The 19684-nt window shown below is 35.8% G+C and overlaps 1 pseudogene across 1 annotated transcript in view; it reads left to right on the top strand.

Moving 5' to 3' along the window:
* Positions 1-1493: 1493 nt before the first annotated feature.
* Positions 1494-19684, top strand: part of LOC311581815 (large ribosomal subunit protein uL29m-like) — a 67363-nt pseudogene continuing 49172 nt past the window's right edge. Inside the window, exon 1 of the transcript in view lies at positions 1494-1553. The product of the transcript in view is annotated as a large ribosomal subunit protein uL29m-like (transcript). The remainder of the gene's footprint in view (positions 1554-19684) is intronic.

Below are 19684 nucleotides of genomic sequence, written 5' to 3' on the forward strand. Positions count from 1 at the left end.
GGACATGAGCATATGTTTAAAAATTATTATTATAATTTATTCACATTACATCCAGATTGTAATCCCCTCACTCTTGTCTTCCTGCTATGTCTTCCTCCTATGCCTCTGATGTATTCCTCTTCCCTATCCCTCTGACAGGTGGGGTCCTCCCCCCCCCCCACTGTCTGACTACATCCCATTAGGTCTCATCCAGACAGTCTGTATCCCCCTCTTCTGTGTTCCTATAGGGCCTCTCTGCCAAGGGGTAGTGATTAACTCCAGGGCATCAGAGATCTTGTCAGAGGCAGCCCCCTGCTTCCCCCTCCTTTCTCATGTGGAGAATGAGCTGCCCACTGGCTACACCCGAACAGGGGGTTCAGGTTTGCACTGTCCTTGGTTGGTGTATCAGTCTGTGCAGGCCCCTTGTGTTCAGATCCATTAGCTGTGATAGTCTCCTTGTGGAGCTCCTCATAACTCCCCTCTCCTTCCATCCACCATCTTTTCCATACAACTTGTAGCTCTCTCCCCACTGTCCAGCCAACGCCAAGGAAATCCAAAAAATCATTAGGTCTTATGTCAAAAGCCTAAAGGCCACAAAATTAAAATATAAATGAAATGGACAATTTTCTTGACAGCTACGAATTACCAAAATTGAATTAAGAAATGGTAAACAAGTTGAATAGTCCTATATCTCCTAAGGAAATAAGGCAGTCATCAAAAGCCTCCCAACCAAAAAAAAAAAAAGCTCAGGGCCAGATGGAATCAGTGCAGAATTCCACCACACCTCCAGAGAAGAGTTAATACCAATTCTCTTCAAACTATTCCACAAAATAGAAGCAGAAGGAACATTGCCAAACTCATTCTATGAGGCCACAGTCACCTTGATACCCAAATCATAGAAAGACTCAACAAAGAAAGAGAATTTTAGGCCAATATCTTTTATGAACACTGATGCATAAATACTCAGTAAAATTCTCACCAACCTAATCCAAGAATGCATCAAAAATGTAATTCACCATGACCAGATATGCTTCATCCCAGGTATGCAGGGCTGGTTTATTATATGGAAATCCATCAATGTGATACATCACATAAAGAAACTGAAAAAAATGAGCAGACATTTAAAACAAAGCATTCAAAAGGCAGATAAGAGAGCATGGGATCGTTTACTATAAGATACTGATATCGTTGGAATTGATGAAAGATGAGAAGGGAGGAGATTCTGTTATCCGGAAACTAAAGTCAAACCGAAGAATGGGAGAATGATGGCAGCTGGGTGGCAGGAATCCGCAAGTGTTCTCCATGCATGGTTTGCTAGCCCTAAAGTCCTTAGTGAGGTTATAGATTCCTGGGTCTCTTTCAGAGAGATGTTCCAAATGAGAGTTAGTCATGCAATCTAGAAAAAATTTCAAATTATTTCTATCAATATCTGAGACGCTGTGGTACAGAGACACAACGTATAGTTCAAAGAACTCATTTTTTCTTTTCTTTTTTTTCTTTCAATAGAAAGTAGAATGAATGCCTGGGATGCTGATGAAGCCCACAAGGAGCCTCACTTAGCCCACGGCCCTCAGGTAGGTGTGATGTAAAAGAGGATCTTCAACTCAACAGTTACAGGAGTATTATGGGAGAAATGATTATTTTTGTGCTTTTTTTTCTTTTTCTATTGGTTTGTATGTCAATTTTAATTTTAACATTGATTGTGACAAGAAATAACAGTGGTAGAATGAGAAAAGATGTCTGTATGAGGAACATTGAGACATCTGCATCTGACTATTGAAAGGAATCTGACCAGCTCAGGTGTGGCAAGCAAGGCTCAGGAAGAGCAACCCCTGTTCCCTCTGCCTTGCTGAAAACCATTAGATTACATTCCTAAAGCTAGCCACTAAGGTCTTTTCCTCATCCAGCCACTTCCCTCTCCTGAGTCTGCCTATCAAGGTCCAGCTATCAAAGTACTGAAGCCTAGCATCAAAATATTGCCTTTGGGTCACCTAATTAACGTGCCAAATTACAACTAAACACCTCATCCTAACATAGGTTTTCTCCATTTACCTGCATAAACTGCCTCTTTGCCAGTCACTACTCTATCTATAGGCAACCCTTTGTCTCACTGTGGGACAAATAGCCTTCCCCACTCCCTGGTTTTCTTCCACGTTCTCCCACATCCTTTGTCTCCTGTCTTTGTCTCTTCAAATTCCCTGCCTTTTGGACCTCTTTTGTGCTGAGAATAACTTTTTTCCCCAATAATAACTCAAGAATAACTAGACTTAGACAAAAATGAGATTTCTTTGGTTGCCTTAGGAATGGCTCAAGTATATGTTTTACTGCTGTTCCTAAAAGCATTAAGCTTTCATGTAGTGCCTTATTCCGTGCTGCTATAAAAGTCTGGTTTTATAGAAGAAACTCTCAAAAGTTCAACTCATTACTCCCCTCCCCTATATGGGAGGGAGGGAGGAATGGGAGGATAGAAGGGATGAGATAACCATTGAGATGTAATATGAATAAATTAATAAAATATTAAAAAAATAAAAAATAAATAAATAAAACATACCAAAAAAACAAAAACAAAAACAATAAACAAAAAAAAAAACCCGATGTGAATGTCAACCAGAAATTAGGGGAACTGTTGGGCTAGATGTGGAGTTCAGAGCACTTGCATAGCAAGGCCCTGGGTTCAATTCCTTAGCAGAAACCAACAACAACAACAACAAAATAAATGGTTATCCCATTAAAAAAAAAGTTCAACTCATATCTATTTTCTAAATATTTAATGAATTTTATCTTATGTGTAGGGGTGTTTGTCTGCATTTATGTGTGTACACATCATGTGTATACTTGCTGAGCAAAGAGGAAAGAAAAGGACATTGGACCCTGCTGGATCTTGGTTTATAGATGATTATGATCCTCCCTGGGAGTGCTGGAAATCAGTGCTGGATCCTCTAAAAGAAAGTCCAGTGCTCTTAACTGCTCATCCATTTCTGTAGCCCTGCTCATATTATTTCTAGTATGGTGACAGCTCTGAAGTCCTAAGTACTACTTTAGCGTTTGTTGCTGGTGACTTGTCATAGCTTGAGAAGTATTTTCTTTGTGAAAATATTTGTTGATGACAATCATGTATAAATAGTTATATGCCATAAAATTAACTAGAAAGTTGAAAGTTTAAGTGCTGATATTTTGCCTTTTTTGAAAAAGTTGTCTATTTTTTTTTCAACGCAGGTTTTAATATAGAGATTTGTTTACTTTATTTTATTTTATTTACGTAGGACAGTTGCACATTGGTATATACTTATTCAATATCTCTCTATGCCAATCTGGTTCATCACAGGACAGCCAGAAATGTCTTTGCTTCTTAAAATTCCTATAAAATATAATAACTCTATGAATGTTTTACAAATGTTTGGCAATTTCCTACATTTATATGATAAAACTTAGTAATTTTAATCCCCAATATTTGACTTCCTCATCTTCTACTCTTTCCCAGTAGAATTCATATTCTTAAAATTTTACTTTTCTACTACATACTGTTTGTTGTACTTCCAGCATTTTTTCATCAAACAAGAATGAAAGCAGTAGGTATTCCTTGTTTATAGTTCATACTCCAATGTGTACAGAAGTACCTATAACAGTGATATAATAGTATCTTTGTTTACATCAGACTCTTCTTGGGAAATATTTCTAGTTTGCTTTCTATCTTTCATTTCTTAGGTCTTTAGCTAATTATTAATATGCTTATTTCCCAGGTACACAAATAATTTAAGCAAGTGTTACATTAATTATTTTATATCAGTGCTATGTTTATGGAAATAGATATTACTTGTTTTTCTGTTTTTGCTTTTCTTTAATTTCTTTCTTTGCTTCAAGAAATGAGTGTAGGTAATTATTGGTACAAATCCCTGCTAAATTGGCTGAGCAGAGCAGAGGGCAGTTATTTTGGGAAACTTAATGCAGTCTGTAAATTGTACTTTTTCTATAGTTGCGGAGTAAACAGCCACCACTCAGCTGGCCACTATCTTCTGTAGGGACGTGCTTTTCTCCTGTGAACTTAATATCTAGGCCGTCAAATATTCTCATCTACTCCTGTGCTCTATATTCTTTTTTAATTAATGAAATGGTGGTGAACCAATAGCTACAAACCCACTTCCTCTGATTTGAGAAGATACTATAAAGAGCTCCTTTCTAACATAAATCAAATAGCTTTCACAAATAATTTGGACAGTAGATCATTGAGATTATGGGACCTAATGTAGCAGGAACAAACTACAAAATCAAGAGATTATAGCAGCCACTGAGTGGAAGAAGAAAAGTCAGCAAGCCTCAATCTACCAAGCAATCTTTCTGGCTAAAGAAAATGTATGTCCCTCTATTCACAAACAGCTTCCCAAAGAATAGCTAATGATCTCATGGCTGCATTTGACTCTAAAAAAAGGAGAATATTTTTTTTCCGTGTACTTGAAGGAAAAAGCCAATTAGTAGTAGGGGGGAGCTGAAATTACAGGAATTTCCTGAATCCCAGAAGAAGTGTAAATGGGATAGTGAGATGTATTCTCCTTTGTGCTACACTGGACTATCACAAGTATAAATACAAGGTTACAGAGGAGTAAATTTATTCCCTCATTCTGCTTGTGTTAGATATGAAATACATTCTTAGAGAGACATCCATCCACCTATATTTTCATAGATTTAGTACTTAGATTTGAATTTAGTCATATTCTTGATTATCTCCATAGTTTTATTTCCTATTACTCAAAGGTCTAGACACAGTCCTGATGAAACTAAAAACCTACAGCCATAGTGGATGCAAACATATTTTTGTTTGAGTCCCAAGTGTGAGGTGTGAGATTGTTCATGATGTTTGTCTGATAGAGAGGGAACTGCCTCTTGCAGGGACATGGTCCCTTCCAATTGATAAACCTTCTTGTATGGACTCTGAGAGGAGATAAATAGGACATCAAAAAAAGAGGCTTGATTTTTGCATCAATTTGCATCACTTGGCTGTTCATCACGCCACTTCACTTGGAGATGCTCCTAGAGAGAGAAACAGGATGAGAAGACTTCAAAGAGGATGCTGTGTTTGCTGTTGCTTCCCCTGCTGCTTTTCCCTATTGCATTGCTGAAATCCTGACAGTGAAGAGTGGAATTGCCCCAAGGAAGTGAGTCTCAAAAGGTGTTCTTCTGCTCTCACTATTAACCTCCTTTCTTTCCTATCTAGGGTAAGTGGGTTGGAAAGGAAGTAGAGGCATTAAAAAAAATGGCAAATACAGTAGGTTTTAAATGGATCAAAGACTAGCACGCAGCCACTTCTCAACCTCAAATCGTCACTGAAAATAGCAAGTATCAAAGGTGCCAATGGATATTTCCAGATATTGTGGTTCTGCACATCTCTTAATTGTCTTGAAAAGGCAACGCTAGGAGTAACCTGTCTGGATTCCTTTCACAACAGATTTCAATCTCACCTGGAGAAGGAAGTTTAAAGCTTAGAAGATATTAACTGCAGCATTTCCTCTATGTTCACAGCCATAGAGAATAGAATACAGGGCACCACCTCCATGAGTAGCATGACCACTGAAAGAACTAGGAATAAACAAATAAGTAGCTTTCCTTGTCTTCCATCATTGTTGTTAGGGTATACAATTGGAATATATATATCCTGTTTCTTTCATCCAATAATGTAAATACAGGAAGAAGAGTTGAAGTAGGGCAGGATAAGTAGAGAAACTAAAGGATCATCTAAGTAAACGATTGCTTTTCTAACCATTGAAATTCATCTTTCAAGACACGAATAGACCCTGTCCTCTGGAGTGCTAACACTTGTAGAGTTTTACATAACAATATGAACTCATGATATAAATTTTGATGTTTTGCTTAGTAGGATGGTCAGAGTATATTACAGAGAAAGGATTACAGCTTGTCTCTTATAAAGTCTTCAGAATTACAGAAGGTGATCACATGACACCATGTGGTCAAGTGAGACCATTCTCCTAGTGTTTTCCTAGAAACCTGTTTTTTTTTTTCTCCTTAAGAACCCTGTATGCTCTCTAAAATTGAAAGAACCATGGAGCTGCAGTCACTAGCTCAATACTACTTTCTCTTATGACATAAAAATGCATCTTTCCTTCTCATTTAGCTGTGAAGAAATAGGGTTAGACTTAACTTAGATATGTATTTTTGCTTTGTTATGCAAATATTCATTTGGTGCATTTTGTCATATTGAAGACAAAAGTTCAGGAATGAAGGATTTTCAATAGAGAGGGACATTTATTGTCCCATATTTCTCCTCATGCATCCAACCAATAGGATCTTTGCAACTGATGTATTGACCTTCAGTGTCATTATATTCTTGAGAAAGACTTTTTCCTGAGTTTTATATTGATTGTGTATATCACTGCAATTCAGTTCACCAGTTACTAAGTGTAGGAACCTACCAAGCACTTTAGTGAAGTGGTATTATGAATCTACCTACAACAGAAAGAAGGAAATACTGAAAATATACAGCACAGGTAGCCCATTAGGAAGGACAACTTCAACTGAACATAAAGTATTCTTTACTAGATATATTTACTATTTCAGATAGTAGAGATGGTTGCTTCATTGTGTTTCATTTATATCTTACTACAGATTTTAAAGCTAATATACACTGTGGTTATTAGTAAATATAGAAGAAATTGATGAAAAATGCTGTTTAAATATTTTATCCAGAAATTATAGTGTTAACTTTAAGAAAAGTTTCTTTTTTATTTTATTTCTTTTTTTTCCCCTCAATTACTGGGTATTGATGTGAAAGAGACATACAATAAAACAGTATAATTTATGCTAATACTCAAATTGCATTATGCTAGAGCTTTGTTTAGCCATTCTAGAATTTTTAGAAGAAGCTATTAGTTTGGTTTTTATTTGTTTTGTACTTATAATTTGAATTACATATCTTAAAGTTTTTAAGAAATGTCATAATTCTTTTTTACTTGGACCTATTTTCTTTTTAGAATTTAAAAATGTAGATTTTTTTTTTACTGCTTTTCATTAATTAATTTATAGGAATCTTAAATTATGAGTTGGTGTTTTATTGGAATTTAAGACCTCACAGACTAAAAATTGACATTAAAATTTCATCAATTTTTGCCTTTTATTTAGGCCTTTGGGACATAAATTATTAAGGTAGATGATCATTATAATAAACCAGGTAATATTTTCCTTTAAAAGCATCTTTAAAAATCTAATGTAAAGATGGTTTAATATTTTCATTAACTTTCTTTAGAGCAATGAATAGGGGAATAGTTCATGTTAATCTCTAATCTGCAAATTTAGGAGATAATGATTATCATTATACACAAGCAAAACCGTGTATGCAATAAAATTTAAAAAGACCTTTAGCCAAAATTACAAAGAAATAGCTTCAGATTGAAAGTTAGGAACACTTCCTCAGATAGGAAAAGACAATGAATATTGAGTTATGGGGTAGTTTAAGCAAATATGATAAAAAGGGGAAATAGTTTATCAGTTTGTCAAAACTACAGTGGCTAAAGTTTGTGTATTATGTAGAATGTATATTTGATAAAATCTTTGGTATGCACACACATATTTAAAGAAAGAAAGAAAGACAAAAAGAAAAAAGAAAGAAAGAAAAGAAATAAGAGAATGCAGGAAAGAAAGGGAGGAAGGAAGGAAGGAAAATAAAGGAAAGAGGAAGACAAAATGCCTTGGTGGATAAAATATTTTTCACTGCAAACCTGAGGATTTGAGTTTGATCTTCAAAACACAGAGAACGGAAAGAATTGGCTTCCTAAAAATGTCATCTGACCTTCACACATACACATTGGACCACATGCTTATCTGTACCCATACAAACATCCTACACCTTCCACAGTAATAATAAACAAAACCAAGAAGGAAAAGGAAGGGGGGGAGGAGGAGGAAGAGGAGGAGGAGGAGGAGGAGGAAGAGATAGGAGTTCATAAAGAAACTTCAACTATAAAATTGCCAGATGATTATCTCAATGAACACGAGTTAGTGTTACAGAAACAAAAGTGATAGTGGTTATCAAATATCTGAAGAGCTATGGTTGGCAAAGATTTATACCACCACTTAATGTGGAAACAAGAGGATCTAATTGAACAGTAGTATTCTAGTCAGGTTTACACTGTGATACTCTGTATAGTCAATCAATCAATCAAACAAAAACAACTAGAAGAAACAAAGGAATGAGGAAATAAAAAAATGAGAAAGAAGTGAAATATTCAGAAGCAAAGATAAATATAAAGTTGATATGATATTGTATACACCCCATCTTAATTCATATAAGAAGCAATAACTACAGTTCATACATCAATTAAACAATTAACAAGTACAGCATTCCTCTAAATTTGTTAAGCAAAAAAATGGGTTTTATGATTACACTTCTATATACATGTGTCAGTGTACATTGTTCTTAGTTTCTGTCTTCCTTAACTACATTCCCTCATTCCTCCCCACTCTGGCTGCTTCTCTTTTCTCCTCAAATAGTCAGGAATCTGCTCTCTTTTCATGTTATCCATCTCAACTTGAAGCATCTTTCTTTTGTTCATTTAAAGTAATTGCAAAGTAATAACATTGAGATATTACTCACTAAGATTTTCCTTCCTTTTTAAAAATTTTATTATAATTTATGTACATTACATCCTGATTGTAATCCCCCACTCTTATCTTCCTGCTACCAGTTTCCCTTCTTCTTCTACCCTATTTTCCCTCCCCTAGACTTCTGACAGGTGGGATCCTCCTCCCTCACTGTCTGACCACAGCCTATCAGGTCTCATCTGGATAGCCTACATCCCCTTCCTCTGTGTTCCCACAGGGCCTCTCTGCCAAGTGGCAGTGATCAAATCACAGGCACCAGAGTTCATGAGACAGGAAATCCCCCTGAACCAAGTTTACCCCTACCCCACATGGAGAATGAGCTGTCCATTGGCTACATCTGAAGATTTTGTTAATGGATACCTGTCCTTTACAATTAGTCTAGCCAATCCTTCATGCTAAGGTATTTTATGTATAGATTTCCCTTACAATTAGACTAGTCAATCCTTCATGCAATATGTCTCTATTACATTATTCATCGTCACAGAATTTCAATGCCTAGCACCAAGGCTGTGAGTTAGATCCTTGTAATCACTCTTCCAAGCATTAGACACAAACTTCCTTTCTCCTCAGAAGTATTATTATCATCTTTATGATGAGCAAGTTTTGTTATGACCTTGTCCAAATGCCTTATAATTGGCTACTCCTCCTGTACAGAATAAAGGGTGGATTTTTTTTTCATTTGGCACCATACATCTCAAAACAACCTTGTAACCACGTAATGTCCTCATATATCAGATAAAGAAAAACATTTATTTCGTGAAGAATAAATATGTTACAAATATGAGCTTTAAAATTTCAAATGCTTGAAGTATTAGTCAAAAAGGAAATATTGGCAAATAAGGATAACACATGGGAATTTATGTTTTATGCTCTGTCATTTCTGTTTGGAAAGTTATTTGTCTCAAACATTATCTTCAAATATCTCATGATCATTTAAGTCCTCATTGAAATGTTATTATCTTCTTTAAATGCTACATTGCACCTCAAAGCAGAAATGACTCTAACTCTCTAGCTTTGCTGATATCAGGTGATATAAATCTTAAAACTCTTCATTTGGTTTCCAATTTGCTAAATTAAATTCTAACAGTGTATTTTAGGGCTGAGGTCTTTGTTTCTAACTTTATTAATTACTGGAACATTTTTATCAGTTATAAACTCTGGGAATGAATGAACAAAGACAAAAGAGTAAAAAAAAAAAAAAAAAAAAAAGCAACCCTACCATTGCTAGGAGCCAGGGAAGATTTGAAAGATACGTTTGCAATTGATATATTCCAGTCAGATCATCCTCACAGAAGAGGATGAAAGCCAGGATACTTGTTTACAGCAGTTGCCCTGAAGTTCTAAAATTAGATTAAAAGCCTGAAACAGCACAGAAATTGATATCTTCTAAAATGAATTGCTTGAGAGCTTCAGATAAGAAATTTGGGGATTATTTTTGATTTTGCATCAATCAGTATAGGACTAAGAGTTTTGCTTACAGCTTTGACAGTAAGAAATGAGCAGCTCTCCCTTTGGGCATTATCACGAAAGGAGAAAACAGGCAAAAGCAGCAGGCTGGAGGTAATAGAGCAAGCAGAACTAGAAGCAGAGTGTCCATGCTTAGGAAAGAGGCACTGGAATATTCATGTCTGTGGCCGGTAGACTGTATCTTGGTAAATACAGTCCAACGATGCACAGAGTTAGATAGCATACATATGAAAAACACAATGCATATTTCGCATAAGTAACAACTAAATAAAAGCCAAGAAATGGGTATTTCTGATTAGGGTGGTGTAAGTATTAAAAGTGAAAAAGTCGAAGAAGGTGTTTCAAAAGTGAAAATGCACACATACCACATATGCCAGAAAGGATGGGCAAAACTTTTGTAGGTAGGTGTGAATTGTAGCGGGGCTGCTGTCCTAGTGAAAGTGCACAAAGTGGAATTATTCTACTCTGCCTCAAAAATGATTTGAGGAAACAAATAAGTAGAGTCAAAGATTCTTAAACAAAGGTAGTTAAAACCAAATTAAATATATTTAAGCACTTTTTCTTAAACTATCATGTGGAAAGGAAAATAAAACAGTCTGAATGGTATCATAATATGAAATTAGAACAATCATTAAAAGCTGATATTTCATTATTTTCTTTGGGTTCAAGTCTCATCATAAATGTCATTTATGATAACTGATAAAACTATTTTATGTTTAAGATTCCCAATAAAGAGCCAATCCAGAAACTGCAGAAAAGATAGCTCTATTTCCATGACTTGCATATTTCAAAATGATCTGATCATGACATTCACAGAATATAGCAACCAATATTTTTATATTAACATATCCAAACTTCTTTACTATGATACTGAATATATATATTTCTTTATTTTCTTTTTGTTGATTAGGTAACAAAGAAATTTGCCTTTAATTTAATATGAATGAGTAAATACAGATTAAACATATATTGTTCATATGTATATTCAATATATATTTGAATATATATTGTTCAAATATATTTTCACTGAAGATATTTTTCTTAGTCTAATAAACATATTAATCAATCTCTAGGTACAGGGTCTTGTGGTTGTCTTTTAAAGTAGTATAATACCTGTGACATTTCCTGTAAGCATTTAGATGAATAAAACACAGAGCAGGCTCCTCTGCAGACTGTGGAGGACTCTCACACCATTCCTGGCTCCTTTCTGCCAGGCACTTTGGTGAATTCTCAGGCAAGCTCAGGTCATGTTACAAAACAAGAAATGACGTACAACAGTGTGAATACTAGCTATGTATAACATCAGAACAGTAGAATACGGGTGTTTGTGAATGATTACTATATATTGTTTTAAATATCCTGTACTATATACTGTAAAAGAAATCTTTCTTTGAAACAATAAAGTACATTTAGAATTTGGTGAACAAAGAGAGTGTCATCATAATCACTTCCAAATAATTACAAATGGTTGTATGTTGTTTGGCATTGTATTTGTTGTAATTATAACCCATGCTAGCTTATATATTGTTTTTATAAATATCATAGGTACAGAATACAAGATATATAAAAAATGTGGTAAGCAAGCTCCTCACCTAAAGCAGAAAAACAGTTCACAAGTCTCTGATTACTGCTAAGAATGCATTGGTGCTGTATGGTAGCACAGTTCTTTGTTTCATATTTTTCTTTTATTAAAAATAGACATTTTTCTTTATAGAATTCAAATTTAAGATTATTCTTTATACACATTATATATATATTATATATATATACTCTAATATGTGGTATTGTACCCATATAAGTCATTATAAGACAAAGCTTAATTCCAGTATTTGAAAGTGCTATTGCTGTTTAGGATAAGTAGTTATACGAATTAATTGTTAATAGATCAAATCATGGTCATATCAATTACTAAACTATTTATCACAACAATATACATCCTAGATGTCACTGATAGATATAATTATATACAATGATAAGGTAAAATAGAGAAGGTCTTCAAAAACCTCAAAAACATACAGAATATGGCATTTTAAAATGTTTTAGTATTTCAAAGATACCTTTACAATGAGACGGGTTAACTCCTGGCAACACCCAACGTACCTCAAAGAAGATGACGACCATCAAAGAACCTCCTTATGGAGATGGCTTCAAATGTGGCAAACAAGCCATTGGGCAAAATGTTCTCATTTCTATCACAGACAGAATTCTGCCTAAAAAAAGGGCAAGCTTGGATGCAGGCAGAGTCAACATCCAAACTCTGCCAAGAGAGGGTATCAGGTCCTCAATAGTTCCTGCGTCACAAATATCTTTATCAGATATATTGGGCCAGATGGTAGAAGACAATGCTCCAGTGTTAGAGAGAATTGTCACACTAATGTGTAGGAGCATAGTCCCACAAGACTTCAACTACGCAAAAAGAACTACAGGCAACTATGGAATGCTGCTTGTACGTGGTTGGGTTCTCTTGGGACTGTGCTTGTTCACATTAATATGACCATTGGTATCTTTTACGTTCAGCTCATGTTTCTGTCATCATGTTGAAAGGATTTTATTTGTTTAGCTTGTGACACTATTAGGAGGTAGAATCTCATAACAAATTCCCTGGTGTTCTGGCTCTTAAACTTTTTCTGTCCCCTTTTCAACAACATGTTAGCCTAGATGAAGACTTGTTTTGTAGATGTATCCACTGGAGATGGGGTCTAGTGATTTGATTTGTTGTGATATCCTGTAGTGTGGTCTCTGCCTGTTAGGAAGATAATTTTCCTTGAACAGGAGGAAAACTATGTTATCTGTTGTATAAAAGCAAACGTTTGGATTATTGTTAGTTATTATGTTTGTTTAATAAATAGTGATTGTAGAAAACACGTTTCCTATCTTGGTGCATCTAAAATCCTGAATGTAAGTCAATATCTATCATATTTCTTCATTATCAACTCAAAACATCTATCTAGACCTAAAAACATCTTAAACCTTAAAAAACTAAGCTTAATTTTAAACTAAACTATCTGGTCTTCAAGCCCATTAGAGACTTGAGAATGAATAAAATTAATTACCTGAGTATACCAGGAATGCAGCTTTCCAAATGGGAAGATGACAGAGAGAGTTTGCTCCCTGAATAGTCACCAAAAATTCTCTGTAACTTTTGAGCATCGTCTGCAGCCTACTGGCCCAATATGTATGATATATAATAAATGTATATGTAAAAATAAAATTTATTTAATAAAAAAACAGAAAAAATTAGTGATTAGAGTTTCTTCTTCAATATTCATGACTTCACTATCACTGAATAGTTGACTAGCTTACTATTACCAGGAATGGTTTCTTTCTTGTTGAGTGGCTCTTATGTTCAATTAGAGAGGTGTTAGTTGCTGTTGAGGTTTTCTTGCCACTCTTACACCTTTAGGACTAATGCGCCACGCTGATAGTGTGTGTGGTTTATAGGCATCATGTCTGGAAAGTATTTGTGCGTGCCTCCTTCCTTTGCAAGCTTCTGTGGTGCCTTATATTACCATGAAAGACTGTACTTGAGGAGCAGGCATTCAGGTCCGTTCCAGCTCCGGGGTGTCTGGCCCCAGTGTCTGAAGTGCATGGTGTGTTCACAAATACTTACCTTATACTTCAGGATGACAGTCAAGGGCAATGGCAGTAGATTATCTGTTTTGGCAGGGCCCCAGAACAACTCTGGCAGAGAAATCAAATGATTGCTTCTAATGTCTAATATTGGAGATTTTGTTATGTGTTCTTGGGCTATATGAGGGAACATTGTCAGCCTACATTAGACGAGTCTATTAAAACAAATGTGTATATTTATACACAAAATTACATGTACTGGTTTTTTTGTAGAGAGAAGAGTTATTTATTATGAACTTCTGAGACATCTTTATTATTTTATCCTCTTTCCTACCTCCTTACTTGCTTACCTCCTTCTGTTCTCTAACGACACCTCTCTCTCTCTCTCTCTCTTTTTTTTTTTTACATTCCACTATCAGATCATGGTACCCTGTTATTCATCTTTACCATCTTGCCAACTTCTTCTGTATTTATCGTAGAGGAATTTTATTCCAGCATCACGGCTACTTTGGTATGGAATCACATACAAAGACCTAGGTTTGTGTGATTCATCTAAAACACAAACACGCCCTTGGTACACACCTTTAGCCCTTCTGGTGGGAATACAGCTACTCCCTTAGTACACACCTTTAATCCAAATCAAAGACTTCTATTTGAGGGGCTGACAAAGTAAAAAAATCAGAGAAAGATTTGACAGAATGGGTCAGAGATAGGATACACTCCACTCTCGGGAGAACAGACAGGAATGAGTGACTACTTAAGAGCAGTACAGGGAGAGAGAGGGGAGGGCTTTATTTTGGCACAGTTCAGTTGAATGTAGTTGAGGCACTGCAGTCCAGTTTGTGGGGTTCAGCGGCAAGTTGTCCTAGAAAAGAAATTCAGACAAAAGTAAGAAAAGCCAGTTTGAATCAGTAAGCTTGGAGAGGATTTTAAGCCAGAGCAATTGGGCGGAATCAGCCTGCCAGAGTTCAGAAAGAGCTAGGGAGGTTGAGCTTATTTACCAGTAGGTCTTGGAGTCTTAAATCATCCTAGAAGTGGGCTGGCGGAAGGAGGCTGGAATCTGAAGCCTTCAAGGCCCAGGATTACAGAAGACAAGATTGGAAGGAAGCTAAGATTCCAGGCCTAGACCTAGGGATATATAGACTAGAGATAGAAATGCTGTGGGCTCTGTATTTGCACAGCTTGGTTAGGGATCTCATCTCTTCCTCTCATCTGAGGATTAAAAACAGCATTTAAGATTTACTTTCTAAATTGAATACTTTGTAGTTTCTATTAAGTCCTTTAAATATTTAAATAAAAAAGGTAAATTTAATTAGATAATCTGCATGATGGTTCTGCAAAAGCCAACAGATTAATATAAATACTAGTGACTTGGTCACAATTTTTTTTAATTTCAATTTTAGATTTTTATAAGTTAATGCTATTTTTTGCCATTAGCTTTTCTCCATTTAGAATGTAGGAAAGGACTTGTTAGACTCCCAGCAGGTAGAAGTGCTTGTTATCAAACCTGACATCTTGAGTTTGTTTCCTCGGATACATGTGGTAGAGAAAACAAGGTTGCCCAGGTTATTTTCTCACCTCCCCATGTATACTGTGGCACATACTTGTGTATAGGCACATAAAAATTAATTAATTAATATGTACATAAAGAATTGCAATTAAAAAGAAAAGATAGCGCAGCAAGGGCACAATTACAGCCCACGGCTCTTCACATTAAGAGATAATATAACTTTGAATAAACATAAACTAAGCCTTTATATGGTGTTGTACATATTGTTTGACGGTTGTATTGTTTCCTACAAATATTGTGCTCACACAGAACTCCTTTGAATCCTAACATTTAAGACACCTTGCAAGTTTTTCTCTACAGTTCTCTACAGCTGAGGAAGCTGGCATTTAGCTATTGTTTATACCACCCCTCCCCATCTGAAGGAAACGCAGTTTACTACTAGTGAATACTGTCATTTATCCTCCCAAACCAGAAAGCACTCTGGCAGTGAGGTCTGTACTAGGCAAGAGGGAGTTAAGTTTCAGCTTGACTAGTTCAAAGCTTGTCGAAGTACTTTAAATCTTCATTTATAAGTCATTCTTTCTCTCATTAAGGGAGACAGAATCTCAGCTGGCTTCATCTGAGAGAACAGAAATTCCTCCTAGAGCCCTGAGGCTACAGCGCTGACAACTCTAAAGTTACAAATATCTGTGTGATAACCCTTTTACGCAAAGAAAATGCATTACTGACTCCAATATATTCCTTTTATTTTTCTAAACAGAGGCAATTCTGTCTAGTGATATATTTCTGGCTACTGCACTGGAAAGTGCCAGAACGCTTGTATATGACTTCTTGATTAGAACTTCAGTTCATCTCCTTTTCTTCTACTGCTGTTGTAGTGCCACCTCGCAGAACCAGAACACTTGACACTTTTTGGGGTGTCACTCAACCTGTGCTGATTTCTGTATGAGTTCTCTTTAAAAGGAGTGAGAAGAATGAAAGCTAAAACTACACAGCATGCTAATATGTATCAGAAACAATACAGTGTTCCAGGAGAAATATTTACTTCCAAAATTATAGGCTGTTTAATGTGGCCATTGATCATTCTTTAGTTATTTGAAGCAAATATATTTCTTTTTTGCAGAAATTTTATTTTTCTTTGTCAACATTTATGTTATGTCTTGTTTTATCATTATATAACATGTTCATATATATGGACATATCAAATAAATAAAACACAAAGATGTTTCTAATTCAAAATATAATTTTGAAATCACTGGTAAAACTGGTAAAACATTTTCCTCTTTCTTTCCTTTGGTATTATAATGTAATTACATTTATCCATCAATTTCTCCCTCTAAACCATTTCCTTTAGGCTTCCTTGCTTTCTTTCAAATTCCTAGCCTCTGTTTAAATTAATTATTGCTACATATGTGAATATATATAACCAAAGTAACATACACATGAACATATTTTCTCTCTCTCCCTCTCCCTCCCCTCCCCCTCCCTCCCTCCCTCTCTCTCTCTCTCTCTCTCTCTCTCTCTCTATATATATATATATATATATATATATATATATATATATCTTTGTATAGGGTTGATGCCTCATGGGATTTCTACTATTCATAAGAGTAAGAGCATATCTATTATACTTGTTCAGCTTATGTTTACAGCCATGTTGGTGAGACTTTATGTATGGAGCTTTTGACATTGCCAGGAAACTCAATCTCAGAACGTTTCTTGCCCCTCTGGCTCCTAAAATGTTTTCATACCCCTTTTTCAACAACTGTCCCTGAGCCTGAGATATGGATGATGAAGAATAGGCTCCACAACTCTGTATTTTAATTGGTTTTTCCCGTCTAGCTAACAAAACATGGCAAACACTTCTTCAAAAGAAAAATTGCAGAACTTGGCCCTGAGTTCGCTGATACAAAAATGAAATAGGTGATATGCTTCTGGCAATGCTTTTATAAAACAGTCAGAGCCTGAAATCCTTCCAGAAACAACAGCATCATGAAATCCACTTACTATGCCTCATGTAATCAAGTTAGGAATCTTCATGTTAATTACTTTTGCATAAAGTGAAATATGGTATTTTTCAATAGATACCAAAAATATTAATGACAAATTGAGTACTGCAGATTATTCATAAATAGGTGTTCATGAAATTATATCATCATATGCTACAAATATATATTCATATTAAAGTATTTAGAAAAACTTATAAACTTATTTTGTATTTAGTTATGCTAATTATAAATCTTGAAAATATGATAGATAAAACTATCTACAAAACAATCAGCTTTTAACTCACAGAAATGTAGGTTTGTTTCTCTTTTGCTTTTTGTTAACCTGCTATGAAAGGATTTATTTAGAAGATATTTGGCTTTGAGTACACTTTGTGCCATAGTTAAGTTAACAACAACATATTTATGAATTATGTTATTAACAATTGTAATAACATAGCAGTGACCAAAACTGCTACTACTAACTAAACATGCTAGATTAATGGGCTGAATTACAGACATTTGAGTTATTGATTTCTTTATCATATATAAAATAAATAATGATAATTTTTCCTTTTTACAAGAGGCAAATAATACTCAGATTTATGCAAATTTCAGACACAGTAACTTAAATTAAAGCCAGGTCTCTCTGACGTTCTCAGGCCTTAATAGTAAGTATAGTATCTTCAAGAGATGTAATAGTCAGCCTTTAACACATACATACATGAACACTATATAGAGCAAATTGTATTCATGTGTGTGTGCTTATACATGTATATGTATATATCAATAATTAATGCAAAATGGGCCATGAGTTTGAAAGAGAACAAGAAGGTGTTTATGGGACAGTTTGAAGGGAGGAATTGGAAAGAGAAAGCAGGTAAATACATTCTAATCACAAAAAAAGATGAAGAAATAAGCTTTAAAACTCTAAAATGATAAACATGAAAGGTAAATCATTATGAAACATTAGAGTATACCCTGTCCAAATTATGAGAAAATGCTATATTTGAGGATTTTTCATATGTGAGTGTGTGTTTCTGTCACCTCATCCTCCCTTACTCCCGTCTTCAGTTCCTCCTGTGTCTCTTCATTCCCTCGAAAACTCATCTCTTTTTGTTAATTATTGCAACCTCTTGAGTCCCTTTAGGATTGTTTGCATATATGTGTGTTTATGGCTGAGTGATTAAATCATACAAACCATGATTGGGCTGATCCCAGGAGATGACAGATTTTCTCAGTAGTCATTAGCCTAAAGCTCTTTATCTAGGAGTGTGGTTTCTAGATTTCTTTTTTTTTTTTAAAAACATATTTATTATTTATTTTACATTTCTATTGCAGCCCCTTCCTTCTTCTCCTCCCAACCCCTCCTTGTTTCCCCCATCCCCTTCTCCTCAGAAAAGAGGAGCTCCCCCTTACTTGCCCCAGCACATCCAGTCACATTAGTACCAGACACATCCTCTTCCAACGAGGCCCACCAAGGGAGTGCTGGTAAGGGAAAGTGGTCCAAAAGCAGGAAACAGACTGCACGTTAGAGACAGCCTTCATTCTAGCGCCTAAGGGAGCCACACAAAGAGCGAGCTGCCCATCTGCTACATAAGAGTAGGGGACTAAGTCTTTGGTTTGTGGTTCAGTCTCTGTGAGCCCTCATAGTCCTTGGTTAGTTGACTCTTTTGGTCTTCTTGTGGAGTTCTTTTTTGTCTGGGTCCCTCCAAAGTCCTGCCTGGGTTCTGGACCTCGGCACTTCAGACTCCATATCCACCACTGCTAACAGTCTCAGCTAGAGTCACCTTCATACCTCCCAGGAGCCTCCCATGAGCGCAGGTCTCCAGCTTTTACCAGAGATGCATCCCCACATCAGTTTCCCTTCTCTTTCCTGGACCTCTCACCTCCCAGCCCCAGCCTCTCCAACCTGATCCTCAGCCTCACTCTCCTTCCCACCCCGTCTCCCACCCAGTTCTCTGTCTTTATCCACTTCCCATGTCTATTTTACTTCCCCTTCTGAGGGAGATTAAATTATCCTCTGTTGGACCCTCCTTGTTACTTAGTTTCTTTGTGTGTCTGGAGTGTAGAATGATTATCCTGTACTATATAGCAAATATCCACTTATGGGTGAGTATATACCATGTTTGTCTTTCTGGGTCTGGGTTATCTCACCCAGGATTTCCTTTTCTGTTTCCGTGCATTTCTAATCATTTCATGATTTCCATGTTTTTAATAGCTGAATAGTATTCCATCGTGTACCACTTTTTTTAAATCCATTTTTTCGGTTGAAGGACAACTAGCTTGTCCTCAGATTCTGTCTATTATGAATAAACTTGCAATGAACATAGTCAAATGGGTGTCCCTATAGTATGTTGGAGCATCTTTTCAGTACATGCCCAGGAGTTGTATAGCTGAATCTTGAGGTAGATCTATTTCCAAATTTCTGATAAACCTCCAGATTGATTTCCACAGTAGTTGTACAATTTTGCACTCCCACTAGCAATGGAGGAATGTTGCCCCTCTTGCTCTTCATCCTTGATAGCATATGCTGACACTTAAGTTTTTGATCTGAGCCATTTTT

Source organism: Acomys minous, assembly GCF_964271855.1.
Source record: "Acomys minous genome assembly, chromosome: 13".
Taxonomy (NCBI): Eukaryota; Metazoa; Chordata; class Mammalia; order Rodentia; family Muridae; genus Acomys; species Acomys minous.